Source organism: Mustela erminea, chromosome 6 (genome assembly GCF_009829155.1).
Source record: "Mustela erminea isolate mMusErm1 chromosome 6, mMusErm1.Pri, whole genome shotgun sequence".
NCBI classification, from domain to species: domain Eukaryota; kingdom Metazoa; phylum Chordata; class Mammalia; order Carnivora; family Mustelidae; genus Mustela; species Mustela erminea.
In genome coordinates, this window is record NC_045619.1 from 2,115,863 (window position 1) to 2,131,270 (window position 15,408).

The following is a 15,408-nucleotide window of genomic DNA, read 5'->3' on the forward strand; positions in this document are numbered from 1 at the left end:
CTCTGCAGGAAATCCTTTCTCCCAGCAGCCGCCAGACGTCAGCCTCGTCTCTGATGGGCACCAGGCCGGCTTTCCAAGAGCGACGGAGCGTGAGCAGCACCGAAGGGTGTGCTCCTCACGCCGGCCCAGCCAGCTCACCGGTCCCTCGTGCCCACCTGTCCTCGCTCCTCAGTGCCCGGCTGCAGCCCCGGCTCTCCGCTTGCTCGGACGACCCTATGGCCGCCCGGCTCTAGACCTCCCTGCCCGTGGGCCATATGTGTCCAATACAAGAGACTTTTATCCCCACCCCAACTGCGTGCCCCCTGCCCCCCCTGATTCTACGGTGGCATCGATTACTAGCTGTGCCTCAGAATGTGGAAGCCCCTCCGGGCCCAGCAGCTGGGAGATGGGCCAGGGGATTCCAAGCAAAGCCTTGGAGACCCTATGGGGGCAGAGGCCACGCTCAGAAATGACCATTTCTGTGCTTAGTCTCCAGCTCACTGGCCTTAGGGAACTCGGGTTCCAGGAGGGGCTATGTCTGGGCTACATGGGGCTCTGAGAGCAAGTGGAAGGGGGTCAGTGCCAGGCCGTGGACGGTCGTGGTGTGGGGAGTCTGTGGCTGCAGGAAGCCGGGGTTGGTTATCAAGCCTGGCCGTGTCGGGTCCTCGGGGTCCAAGAGCCTGTCTGTGACAGTCAGGTTCCTGAGTGGAGGGAGGGGGGGCACGTCGGCCCATCCTCAGGTCCAGACTTCCTGAGAGACTGCCCAGGCTGTCCTTGGAAATGCAGTGTGGCCACTGGGTTCATCGGGTGACCTGCGAACCCCGGCCCGAGCAGAGCCGGACTGGCTGAGAGCCCAGCTCTGGGACCCCGGGAAGCCGTCATCCTCAGCCACCTTTACCTGCTGACGAGGGGCCTGCAGGGCTGGTGGTCACCCAGGATGCCCCATGCCAGGAAGCAGGGCATCCAGACGGGACAGCGGATGCCCCTGCAACGTTCCCACTCCAGGGACCGGGAATAGTGTCCGAGTCCATCACGGGCAGGACCTAATTCTCTCTGGGCCTCAGACACCCGCCGCTGTGCTGGGCGGGACCCCCGTACGGGGTGGACCCCCCGAGGTCTGCCCCCGGCGCACTGTGGCGGGCCACTTCTCCGTGCCTCCGTGTCCCCACCTCTACATTGCCTGTGACGCACGTGCAGGAAAGGGCACTGGACAGTAGGTGACAGTCCTCGTGGACCCCGTGCTTCCACGTCACCGTCCACCTGCAGAATCCGTGCGCTCTGACCGTATTTGCGCACAATCGTTGCTTTCCTCGATAGGCGGCTTCTCCGGCTTCGCGGGCGGGCTCGGATTCTGGCGGACACTCAGAGAAGCACGGGCAGCGGTGGGGGAGCTCACTGAATCCCGTCCTGGGAAACCGTCTGTGCTCCGGCCGGCGTCCAGCCAGCTGCACTGCCCCAGGCTTCCCTCCAGGGAGAACGCTCCCGTAAGCAGCACCCCGTCTGTCCAGGCTCCCCCCGCGGCGGACAGCAGGGTCCTCGGCTCGGAGATGCCAGCAGAGACTGGGAAGGCAGTGGGGCAATAGAGGCAGGACCAGAGGAAGGAGGCAGGAGACCCCGGGGGACAGTCACAGTCAGGTTGGCTTTCATGGGAGCGTATGATAATCCTTGGTGCTTGGTCTCTGGGCATCAGCCACACGCCGGGTGTTGCGTCCTGCCTTCCAGGAGTCCCCATGTAACCTTCTTACCAAACCCACGGAACAGGGACCGTCAGCATCCCTGTTTTAGAGACAGGGAGACAGGCTCATTGCCCAAGCCCAAGCCCTCATGCCCTGCTCTGTCTCCAAGCAGGGAGGGAGCATTAGAACAGGGGCAGCCCGGAGCGGGGGGGCGCGGCACACAGAGCAGAACCGGAGAACTGCAGGCAGGGGTACCGTAGAGAAGGCTTTGAAAGGCGGGCTGAGGACTGAGAAATTAATTCAAGCTGGTGATGGGACACCGGCGAGTCATTCCTAGCCAAGTGGAAGTGAGTCCAGACCTCCTGTGTGATCAGCAGAGGGTCTGGAGGCTTTCAGGCACGCGCTTCGTGAGGAGGAGTCCGCTGTTCCCTAGGAGCCCCTGCTCAGGTAGGAGACGACCGGGCTGATTTCTATCTCCAGGAAGTTTCGCCGTGTGGGCGCACCTTGTGCCCAGCCTAGAACACGTGTGACCACAACAGAACTCTCGAGTAAGCTGGGGACCTGTGCCTCGCTGTGCCACTCAGAGCTCCAACACCCTGCACCTGGGGGCCGTGCAGCGGTCACCTGGGGACCACAGGGGCTCAGAGTCCTTCACTCACCGTGTAGCAGAGTCCAAGCCACGAGTGCAGACAGCAGGAGCCCAGCACCTCTGCCCGGCGTCGGAGGACAGTGCGCCTCACCTGGATTTCCTGTGTTCCCAGCAAAATCCGGGGGAAAGGCTCAGGGACGACAGCAGCGGGCAGTTCGGACCTCGCCTCAGCCCTCGCATGCCTGCCTGCTTGCTCTCGGTCCTTCCAGAGGCAGCGCCCATTGATCCGTTTCTGGGGGCCCGCTTCTGCCCACGGCTGAGAAGCACTGGCTGCCCACGGGGCTGGCAAACCTGGGGAGGGGGTCCGTGGTGAGCAGACCTCCAGGCCCCCGAACCCTCACCCCAGGTGCCGAGAGCTTCCCTCTGAAGGCTTAAGAGCAGAAGCTGCAGCTGCCCAGCTCACAAGGGGCCTGGGACCTGCACACACCTTGGGCGACCCTCTGGACGGGCTGTCCCTACAGGAGTCGACAGCCAGACTCGGCTGTACCCGGAGCCTAATCTGGAATCCTCAGTGCCCGAGGCCCAGGTGGGTTTTGTGCTGGGGTCTTAAAGTAGAAATCGCACTGGTCCATTGGGATCCTATTAGGGAGCGAGAAGTTAATGAAGAGTGTGTTCTTCCTGCTTTCCGCCGTCTTCCCTGCGTCCCGTAATCTCCGCACTTACGGAAATGCAGGCCTTCTCAGCAGGCAGAGCAGAGAGACAGCGTCTTGTCTCCTCGGGAACCTGCGCAAAAATCATCCCATTCAGGCAGGAGCCTTGACCGGGCTCTTTAAGACCAAGTCAGACGTTCTACCCTTCCTCGGTCCTGACCCTGTTGTTCGAGGGGGGCTCCCTCTGGACCAGAGAAGCAAAGAGATGCTCCAAGAACAAAGAAGCTCCCAGGGGAGGAGCTGCAGGAAATTCCGCGGTGAGCTCAGGAGACGCCGGAACATGGGAAACTCCGCAGAGACGGCTACAGGAAGAAGCTCGAGTTCCTCTTCTCACGAAGAAGGGCGTTCAAGGTCACTGACACGTGTGGCTGAGCTATGTGGCCGTGTCCTCCAAAGGCGCAGAGGTTGGTCCCTGCCCTGTGGGGGCTGTGTGTGACCTGCTCTCCTGGCCTTCGCTCCGGGACTCAGGACACTCAGTCAGAGCTGGGGTCTGGCGTGACTCAGCCACTTCCCGGCCAAGTCTTCCGTCCCATGGCGCTGCCCCCGAGGGCGGAGCCCGGACAGGAGCATCAGCCTCATCTCATCCAGGACCCCCGCTGGAAAGTGGGGCTGCCTGTCTTTGCTGATGGCAGCAGGTGCTTCCTTCTGAGCCTTGTTTGTGTCCCAGCCACTCGGAGTGTCCCCTGCAGGACCCACGCCGCGTAAGGACCTGCCCCAATGCTCCCACCGTTCCCAGTGCTCGCGGATGCGTGGGCTCCGGGCAGTCCTCACCGGGGGTCTTCCGTGTGGCTGCGGGCACATGTTGGCCAGGCTGTTGTCGATGACTGAGGGACCCACGCGGGTAGAATTTGGTGCCAGCTCTTACCCAGGAGGCTCAGGTTTCCTCCATAGAAAATTCTCTGTGGGTTGCGTGAGGGGCTCTGTGGTTGGTTGGCCAGTGTCCCCCAGAGCGAGCAATCTGAGAGATCCGAGCGGGAGCTGAAATGCCCTTCATGACCCAGCCGTTCCCTGCATTCTGTGGGTCCAATACCCGGATTCACCAGGATGTGACTCTGGTTCCAGTGTGGGTTTTCCTTCACCACAGCACCAAGTGGTCCTTGGACACCAGCTGGACGTCCTACAGTCGGACTGGCTGTGACCGTCCACTAGGAGACAGCATCGGGCCCCACGAGTTAAGGACCCAGTCCCACCTTCAGAAGCCAGACACAAGTCCCCCTCGTCCCCTGTGCTTCTGACCGATGGTTACAAGTCAGGGGTTCCCATGACCCCCTCCTGAGTTCCTTGAACTTGCTAGCAGGGCTCACAGAGCTCTGAGAAACATCCCACTCGCCACCCCGCAGGCTTGCAGGCATGGTGCCCTCAGCAGTGGCCCCAGGGAAGGAGGCAGAGGGCGGGGCGTGGGGAGGGGGCACCCCTCTCCTGCCCCCGCTCCCACTCCCCAGCCTGGAGGCCCCCCAGCAGGTGCTCTGGGGTCTTGACTCAGTTACGTGGGCCTGAGTGATGACTTCAGTGGCCCCTGGCGACCCATCCGACCTCCACTCCGGCCGCTCTGCTCTAGGGGTCAGGGAAGGGGTGGGGAGGGCGGAGACGGAAAACCCCCACCCCCTCACCCACCACCAAGTGGGGTCTCCCGGGGACCAGCCCCCACCCTCAGGTGTGGACCAAGCCTCCTCGTGACTGTGACAGAAGACCCTGTTGTTCTGAGCACTCGGGAAATTCCCGGGGAGCTCGTGCCAGAGACGGCCTGAGGACCAGCTACCTCTTTCTCATGATGAATCCCAGTGTCACAACTACGGGACACCAGGGACATGGGCCTTTGGGGGTCCCCTTGCAGGCTGGCACCCAGTGATTAGTCCTGCTCTCACGGGCAACCTGGAACCTTTCAACAGCCCCTAACAGGTGTCCGGTTCCGGTCACATCTCCTGTCCTTCAGCCACCGGGGGAGGGGGAGGGGCCGTAGCGAGGACAATGTGGGACATTCCGAGAGAAAGGAACATGTGCTGCTATTATAACTCCCGTCCAGGGAAGCTGTGGAGAAAATGACCCTGTCACACCTGTTCTGTTTATCATGGCCTCCAAGAGGGATTTTTCCCAGGCCACCGCAGACACACTCGGACCAGTTCCTTGAGATGGTTTTCATGCCTTCAGACCCTGAATCACTGGGCAGTTTTCACGTGGGTCTGGCTGCGAGACGGCTCACAGCTGAGTCTGCGGCCCGGGGGTGGCTGTGGGAGAGCGCGCAGGTGCCCGTCGCCGACGCTTCGGTCCTCTGGTCCAGTTCCCGACGGCCCCCGATCGGCGCGATTCTCTGGAGTGTGTGGGAAGGAGGCAGAGTTCAGAGCAGGTGCCCTGGCTCCGGCAGGCTGCCAGCCGCCCCCGTGACCTTGGGCCCCTCCTCTCCCTGCCCAGCAGGACTCTGTTTTCTCGCCTGGGACTTGGGGCGGTGGGAGATGGGAATGAGGGGCTCACGTGATACGCTCGGCACGGGGTCTGCCACACGCTTAATGCTTGGTGAGTAGGAGCCCCGGGGAGATGCAGAAACCCACGGGCTATTCGCGGAGAGAGAGAGCCTTGCTCCCAGCCCCGGCCCCCTGGACATCCGCTCCTTCCCCCCCACCCCCCGCCTGGGGGTGAGCCCCTGCCTGTGGACATCAGGGACGCACGTCCCTCTCACGTATGCTCACACCCGTGGGAGCCCGTGGGAGCACAGCACTGCCTCCGCACCGTCACTGGGGCTGCATCCCTACCTCCGGGGGGGCGCAACCCCTGCCGGCCGCCCCAGCCCCACCCCTGCAAGCAACCCTCCCCTCCCCACCCTGCCTGCTCCCCTTCTCCGGCGAGAGGACAGGAATCAAGGAAAGCAAACCCCGCGGAGATGAAGGACACAAGAGAGAGCCGGGGGCGGGGGACGCAAGGGCGGCGGCGCTTCCACACCGGACAGCCTTCCGCCCGGGCGGCAGGGCCGGCAGGAGGAAAGATGCAGCGAGAAGGAATTCCGGCTGTCCGCGGCTCAGCCCAGAAAACGAACCGTCCCCCCCCCAGGCGGGGGCCTGGGCGCGGACTCCCGATCTCCCCCACCGCCGGGTCCTCTGGGCTCCGCACCCGCTCCGAGGCTTCCTGGACCGGGACCTGTCTCCCGGCGGCCCGGCTCCCTGCCCGCGTTCCGTTCCCGAGAGCTGTAGATGTCATTACACCATACCCCAGGCATTCATTTTCTCCGCGGAGCATTTTATAGTGTGAATATACTACAATTTATTTATCCACTTTCCTCTTGATAGATGGCCGCAGTTTCCGATTTTCCCTGATATCCAACTAATTTGCGCTTCGGGGACCGATCTGGGACGGGGCTCCTGGTCACTGGTCCGGAGGTTGGGTGTGTGACCGAGGGAAGTCGCCGGCGCGTAGGGTCCCAGCATCTGCGATGTGCCGGCTGCTGGTGCACTCAGCCCCGAGGCAGGGGTCAGAGTCGTAGCCCGGCCACGCCCTGGTCCCATGGCTTCCCATCACCCCAGCCCGTGGGGTGTACAAGCTCTTAGTTCTCCTGGGAGGTCCTGTCCTGATCCCTCGGAGCTCCTGGACAGAGCGCCACAGACGGGGTGGTGTCCAAACAGCAGAAATCCATTTCCCACAGCGCCGCAGGCCAGAAGCCCAGCCTGGGGCGGCAGCCTGGCCAGAGCCTGCGGAGAACGCTCTTCTACTACGCCAACGGCTGCCCCTTTGCTGTGCACGCGTGCCGAGGGAGCGGGGGACACTCCGGGGTCTCCTTCCTAAGGACGGGAAGCCCACCTCGGGTTCCACCCTCATGACTAACCCCTGCCGGGGTCTCACGTCCCAACACCATCACACTGAGCACCGGGATGTCAACGTGAGGCGTTTGGGGGGAACCCGGGGTTCGGACCACTGCACCCATGAAATGGGAACTCAGTTATACTAGTGTTCCCCTTATAGCTGGCGAGCTGGGTATTTCTTCACACATTTATCCAAAACCCTGGGTTCTCTTACTATGAGATGCTTCTCCGTGCCCTTTGCCCTACTTCCTACCGTGGTTCTCGTTGGCGTTGGCGGGCGACGGTTCTCTGCGCGGCCCGATTCGGATCTTCCGTCCCTCACGCGGCCCGATACTTGCGTCCAGACGGCACCCGTGGCTCCACGTCGCTTTTGCAGCGTCCCTTTAAGAACACGGTTTTGATGTTTGCTGCCACTGAGTTCGTTCCCATTCTCCTCCAGAGTCCTGCAGCCGGAGACGATGCACACCCGCGTCCCCGCCGGAACGTCCTAAGACGGCATTTCCCTCGCCTCCTGCTGACGGCTGGAATCCCGCCTCTGTCGATCGCCAGCAGCCCGCGGTTTCCCTCGGGTCCCTTTGGTCCTAAACCGTTGTGCGTGATGCGGCAAAGCGTCCCGGGGGACGGACGCCACGCGCCTCCGCGCTCCCGCGTGAGGTTAGGACCAGCTGGAAACGGCCCGTGAGGGGCCCTGGCGGGGCTAGTGCCGGACGTCCTGCTCCTTCGTGGACGGGCCGGGGAAGGGACGGGCGCTCGGCTTAGAGCCTCTCTGGGCACACGCGCACCCTGCCCCCGTTCGGCTCGCCTCCATGCCCCTTAGCAAGGCCTGCGCGTTTCCCCACCATCTGCACGTCTCTTCCTCGACGAACTCCTCACCGTCTGGCCATTTTCATTGATTTCGTGATTGTCATTTTTGTTGTTTTCCACCCACGAAACTGCCGCTGACTCTACTGCCCCACCCCCAGAGTGGCACGTTCTGTTCCTCCCGTCGGATAAATCTGTCTGCGGGTTCCCTCGGGGACCCATGCATCTCACAATATTTTCTGTGAATAAAGAGAATTTTTACTCTTTAAGAGAATTACTTCTTTCTTCTAGTCCTTATCACGTGCTCTCCCTTGGGTCACGACTCCCTTCCCAGGCCTTCCCCCTGGAGCGCGTGCGGCAGCCCCACCGCAGACGACACCACGGGCGGCTCCGGGGTGGTCCTACAGACTGTCTCACGGCGGGGCCCCCTCTCCCTGAACTGCCCTCCCCAGGAACCCAGGAGGTTCCAGCCGCTTTGGCCTCTGGGGGCTCAAGCCAGCTCCTCAACGCCGCCGAGCGTCTGGGCTGGGGGTGGGATCCCTTCGCCTGCATCAGGGCCTGGAGTTCACGTCCTGGCAGAGAGCCAGGGTGAGCACCGGCTTCACCTGATTCGTTTTCCTTTCTCCGTTGACCGGCCGACCCGGGAAACCTGTTGTCTGATGTCCTGATGTGGTGGACGTGACACCTTTTCCATGTTCTTGTTGCTCATGACGGGATGGCAAGTTCCACAGCCATTCGTCCTTGGGGAAAGTTCTAGACCGGTTCTCTCTCACGTGGTTGCACGTGTGGCCGGGCTTCTGTCCCGTGTGAGGCCGCCTGGCCCGTCTGGACCCCACGCACTCTCTGTTCCTGCTTCCCTTTCCATAAAGCAATTCTCCGTTCTGCCTTATCTCCTCTCCTGGTTTTAGGTGAAAGCCTGTATTTTCAGTGTTTCTCCAGGGATTACAACAGGCATTCCTAATTGATCAGAGGCTGCCCTGAATTACAATGTGAACACCCCCTTTAGTGTACAAATGTGAAGTAGTAAAACCCACAGAGACGTGTTTACCCCCCACTCCCTGCCTCCCTCCCACGTGCTCCTAAACCTTATCCACGCTTCCCGCTACGCTTCTTCACACCGTCGGCTTCCGGGTAAGTGGTGAGGACCAGAGAACAAAACGCACCATCTTTTCACTTTATAGGCCTCCTGGCATTCCTCCCTCCTTGTCGACTTGCGTTTCCATCTGGCAAAACTTCCCCTCAGGTGGATACTTCTTCGGTGTCCCTTGGAGCGCGGACCGTGGCATCTCTGGACTCACGTCGTGCTCCGAAGCATGACCTCGCCGCACACAGAATCGGGGCTGGCGGTATTTTTGTCCTCTGGGCACTCGGAGGCCGGAGGAGCTCCGCGCTGGCAGGCGCTGGTCCCGGCGAGCCTCCCGAGGCCGGCGGCAGGACCGCTCCGCTCCCGTGTCCCGGCCACGGCCCCGTTTGTCTCCCGGCCTCCTGTTGCCCGCAGTCGGACTCCGGTGCGTCCATACCTACACTTCAGGGAGTGTCGCGCCCCTGGGGAAGGACGTCCCTTCGTACGGAATTGGGCAGAGATGTTCAAGTATGTACTCAGGGAGCCTACCGCGTCCCCCGGCCCCGCCCCGGCTTCGCGCAGCTTGGGTCGCTGTCTTCACGCCGCGCGCCGGCGAGGCGTTCCCCGGTTTCTCATTCAGCGTTTTTCCTCTCTGCTCTCCCGGGGATGGTTTACACCGACCTGTCTTCAACTTCACCGACAATGATTCCTTCAGACTCCGATCTGATTTAAGCCTCTGTCATTTTTTTTTTAAATTTCAGCATATGATCTTTAGTTTAGAACGTCACGTGAACCATTTTAGAATTTCCATCTTCGTCCTGAAATACTCTGCTGCGTCCTTCCGGCTCCTGCGTCCAGCTGTCCACCCGGCTCGCTCGTGTTTATCGTTTCTGTCTACATCCGCACCACCCAGCCTCCTCCTCGATTACTTCTCTCTGCCTGTGACTCTGTCGGATCCATCACCCATCCGTCCGTCCGTCCGTCCGTTATCGACCTATCCAATCATCGGTCATTCCCATCGCTCTCTCTCTCGTACACCTACCTCATCGATAACCTATCCTCCGTCCATTGTCTGTCCACCCATCACTTATCTCCATCTCTCGGTCTATCTGCCGTTCATAGCTGTGTATCCGTCAATCCATCCCTCTCTCTGCGTCCATCTTATGTGCATTTCCCTTGCAGCCGTTACTCTGTGGCTTTTCCTGCATCCCCTGCCGGCTTAATCCGACATTCAAAGCTGAACTAACGTGTCCGCATTCCTTGAAGGTCTTTGGTTTATGGGACCCCACCCATGCCCAGAGCAGGCACCTGCCCCAGGCACGCAGGTGCGAAAGCTCTTGGGCTCCCTGTGGACCCATGACAGACCTACCTCTCTCGGAAAATCTCTCCCTAGGATTTTGTCCATGTCTCTTTCCTCTTCTCACCACGAAATGCGCAATTATTGGTCCTGGAGTTTCCTTCTATTGCCCTGGGAGGTAAGGTTTTTCGTGAACTTCTAGATCCTGACCAGAAGTAGAAGTCACCGACAACCGGGCTTTTGACCCCTGATTCAGTTTCTTTCACGGCTTTGGGCAGACTCCGGTTTCCTTTTGCTTTTTGAGTCTATACAGTAAGTTGTATCCTGGGGGGAAGTTATTCATTTTTGTCTACATTTAAAATATATCGACATAAAGTCATTGATTTTTAAAACTATTCTGTTACTCTCAGTTTTTCCTCTATGGGATCTTTACTTTACTCTAAAGTGTTACTTCTTAAAACTGACTTTCCTTCTTTTCTAGAATATATGTTCAGGGCTTAACTCTCCCACTCGCCATGACTCAGCTCCACCCCACCTGGTTTTGCATGCTGTCTTCATAGCCAAAATACTGTCTAATTTCTACTTTGATTTTTTTTTTTTTGACCCAAGATCATTTTGATGTGCATCGTTCAGGTTCTCAGTAATAAGGACTTTTCTAGCTGTTTGTTTGTTTGTTTGTTTAATTAACAAGTAAATTCCTTTGTGTTCAGATAACTTGCTGTGATTTCAATCTTTGGGCAATTGGGAAGGGGGTTGCTGTGGCCTGGCTTGGGGAAAATGTGAACTCTATTGTTGTCGAATGCACTATTCCTGTCTGCTATGTGGCCCAGTAAACTATTTTGATTTTTTTTTAACTTTTCAGCATATGCATGAATTGGTTTAAATGTGTCCCTCATAAAGATTCCCATAGACATTTTACAATAGAATTTAAGACTTTCTGTTCTAAATTGTGAGTTTAACCTGTTTGCATTTATTCTGGATATTGATACAGTTGGATTCATTTTCCCCATCTTTTGTCCCTTCTGTATTTTGGGATCCTGACACTCGTAGCCGCTACTTCAATAATTTTGTCCAATACAGGTTTTCCACGTCTCTCGACCGTTACTGAAATTATGCCCTCAACCATTTTTTAAACTAAAGGTTTTCACGGGTGTATACCTACAAGCACGCCTAGAATCTTTCAGTGTTGCTCCCCTCTGTTCCACACCGAGACTCTACAACGGCTTAATTCCAGTTTTCTCTTTTCCCAAACACCGTGTTAATTTTCCACGCTTTAATCCACTCCCACGTGTATTTAAGCTCAGGAATTGATTAGGGAAATTAATTGCTTATGTGAGCCAATATTTGTGTGGCCACAATATTTATATTTCTAAGTCCTCATCAGCTCTCTCTAGTCCTACATTTCCTTGTATTTTGTGTTAACAACTGTCTGCCTTCTCTCTACTTCGTATCTTTGGAACTCGAACGGCGTTCTGTTAGCTCTCCGACCACTTCAACTTCTCTTGTTCCATCGACTCCGTTATGTGTTCCAGAACTTTCTCTTGAAGAGCCCCGCGTAAATTCTCCTCGGGTATCTTCTCTTTTCAACAATTCTCTTATCTGTGTCAAACCGGACATTTAATGCATCCTTATGAGTTTTAATTTCATTAACTGTGTTTGTGATTTCTAATATTTCTCTTTGTTTGGTTTGTTTCTCTAAACCTCTCCAGTGTTGTTTTGTTTTAGTTAATATTATCCTGCTTCTTTCTGGTGTTTTAAATTATATCTTTTTATTATTATTATTGTGTTATATTAGTCACCACACAGTATATCATTAGGTTTTGATGTCGTGTTCCATGATTCATTATTCGTGTATAACACCCAGTGCTTATTTCAGCACATGTCCTCCTTAGTACCCACCACCAGACCAACCCGTCTCCCCAACCCCCCTCCCCTCTAAAACCCTCAGTTTGTTCCTCAGAGTCCACAGTCTCTCATGGTTCGTCTCCCCCTCGGATTTCCCCCAACTCCCTTCTCTCCGTCTCCCCAGGTCCTCCGTGTTATTCCTTCTGCTCCACAAGTAAGTGAAACCATATGATAACTGACTCTCTCTGCCTGACTTATTTCACTCAGCATCATCTCCTCCAGTCCCGTCCATGTTGATGGAAATGGTGGGTATTCGTCCTTTCTGATGGCTGTGTAATACTCCACAGTGCATATGGACCACATCTTTATCAATTCGTCTGTTGAAGGGCATCTCAGCTCTTTCCACAGCGTTGGCTGTTGGGGACACTGCTGCTCTGAGCATTGGGGAGCATTATATCTTTGAAAGGCTTGTTTATCTCACTTTTGCCCTTTTATACTCTGCTTCTCTGACAGTTCTATTATTTCATAGTTCTGGTGGCTGAAACCCGCACTTCTGTGAGCTGTTCTCTGCGGTGTTGGTGGCAGATGCTCTTGGATTGTGGGTTGTGACTTCACGTTTGGTGAAGTTCCTCTGGTGGAAATCCCATCGATAAATTTGAGAAAAAGAGGGTTTTCACAGACAAAATTTAGGTTGTTTCTACCAGTGTTTTTAGGTACCGCCAACCAAGATTTACTTCATATTTCTTAGAGTTTCCTAAACCAGATAGCAAATGTAACTTCAGGGCTCAGATCTAACTGAGTCAGTGATTAATATTATAAATAATCATTATTTCTTCTTCTTCTTCTTCTTCTTTTTTTTTTTTTTTTTTTGCCCGAAGTCCTACGGTTGGGTTGGTCACTTCCCCCTCTTCTCTGGCAGGTAGATTTTTATTTCTGGTAGGTCTCTATTGAACGTACAATCCTTTGAGTTCCCAGGGTTTGAATATTCAGGAGTCACTTTTATATCTCCCTCCCTTGCATTGACCCAAAAGTTTGTCTTTGGGTTTAAAACAAAGTATTTTAGTTCATAAGTTGTAAAATAACCCCAGGGAAACACTGGCATAGGCCTACGTGTTATCAAACCTTGCTACTCCCAGGGGATTTCCTTTTATTTCATATAAACTCAGCTATGCTTGTAAGGATTTCTGTTAGAATTCATCCCATATGCTGTGATTGTTATATAAGAAGATAAATGTTCAAGTTGTCTGATCTATTCATTTGAGAATCTCTGAAACTGTAAGTGGATCAAGTGAGAGTATCTTAGTCATGTTTCCCAAGTGAAGAGCTGATACGGTTAAAAGACGTGTCCTAATTCTCACTGTAAGCAACTTATGGAACCTGGATTCCTCCTGATGGTGAAAAAAAATTTCTGTCTCCAGCACATCACTGTGATTTTTAAACCAGATCTCGGGATCCTGATTACTTACCATGGTGGAGATACATAAGAGCTATTCAAGGACTTCGTTTCATTTGTGCAGATTTGATTTTCTTACTCACGGGCTGTGAAAACTTGGAAGCACGGTTCTGTGCCTAGATAACCTCTGAGCCACATTGCCTCTCACAGAGTCAGGCACATTCTAGTTGCTCAATAATTGCTTATAAAATTGGAGTAATTCCAAGGACCTCCAAATTCTAAAGTGAAGCTAAAAGAATTTAGATAATTTCCACAAAGAGGAAAAAGATACTCGGAAAGCTGGAGACTAGCCAGGGCAGTGCAGTCCCACAGGCATCAATAAAGGGGAGTTTTGAAAGCAGGGGTCAGCAGGGTAACTAGCACAGAGGATCATGAAGACTCCACATCCCTTTGGGCAACACAGAGGAGAAACATTGGGGAATGCTAATAGTTTGACTGGTCTTTGTGGACACAGACACCCCACTTTGCTCTGGAACAGCCTCTAGGGGGGTGGGTCAGTGGACCTGAGCTGAGGGAGGTTCCTTTGATGGACCTGCCTCTAAGCCTTCTCTTCCCTGCCCTCAATAGCAAGCAACAGGAACGGACAGACACATGGGTACCAAGCCATTGACAAGAACCCTAGAGCTGGGGAAGTTGTAGGGCAGGAGAGGTTTGTTGTAGGAACTACTAATACAGACAGGGACTTCCCTCCTAGGGGAAGAAGGGGAGAAGTAAGGAAGCAGGTGATGGGCTTGATTTGCTTGTATTTTGTTACATTTACATTCATTATTAACATATTGACGCATTTCCATTTTAAAAGAATTCTAGAAACACAATGAACAATTTAAGCAACTCCTCCAATGCACGCCTTACCTCTTCCTTGCACTCATCGGAACGGACACCGTCAAAGTACCCCATTTGGTGTGTATCCTGATGCTGTCCGCACCCCTCCCTGTCGGCGTGTGCCTGTGGGGGCCTCCTGATACTAACGGGATCATATTATACCCTTTCAAGGACTTGCTTTTTTTCACTTAACAATATATCTTAAAGATTTTGCAAGTCAACCCTGCAGACTACCTCCATTTCTAACTGCTATTTATAGGATTCCATTGAGTGGATTTGCCATGATTAATTTACTCGTATCCCTCTTGGTGATTATTTAATTTGTTTTCATGCATTTGCAATTACAGATAATACTGCAAAGAGTTCTTTGCCCGTGTGTGCATACATGTGTTATGCATACGGGTTGGTTCTTTTTTTACATAAATTCCTGAAATGTAAGTCCTGGATCAGAGTCTGTGCATTTTTCTTCCAATTGACTGGCAAGCTGCCCTTTTAAAAGGTCTCATCAGTGCAACCTTCCGGCAAAATGCAAAGACAGCACATCCTCCCCAACACTTCCTGTTATGATTTTTTTATACTATTTCCCTAATATAAAATGGAAAAAAATCTTTAGTTTCTGTTTCAAAATTTCCTAATGTGTTTATTGGCCACTTTATTTCATGTTCCATGAACCTTCAGTCCATGTTCTTTGGCTGTTTTCTGGCGGGTCGTGTTTCTGTGCTGATTTGTATGGATCCTTTGTAAAATTTGAATATCAATATTTTGCTTTTTCTATTGAAAATGTTTTTGTGATTCTGGCATCTGTCATTACCTTTGTGTGTTCTGTCATTTATCACAGGGCGCTCGTCCACCGTTGTCCGCACGGCTGTGCTTTCCCATACCACAGCTCACAGAGGTGTTTTTCAGGCTTATGCTTTTGATGAAACTGAAATTTTTTTACCTTTACTATAAGTTACAGCGCATCGGTACTTTCTTTGAAGCAAAGTAGTCAATTATCCCACCATCATTTATTAGACCTTCAGTTTCACAGAAACATCACTTTCATTATCTATTAATGTAATCTTAGGATTACATTCCTTGCTGAGTCCCTCGGCTCCCCAACGGCCCGTTCTGGTCCGTTGCATGTGGACCACACTGAGACCACGCCGCCTTTCTTATTCGACTTTGGGTCACGTCAAGCAGGCAAACCCACATCCACATCCAAGCCTGTAGTGCACCTTTTCAAAATGGAGCCGGCTGTTCCCACCTTCTCCTTGAAGGTCCATTTAAACCAGACATAGGTTCATCAGTCTCTATCGTAAGACCTCTCGGAATTTGCTCAGGATGCAGATGGAATGCGTGGATTCCTGAGGCGAAATGACATGACACAGAGTCCTGTCGTGGGT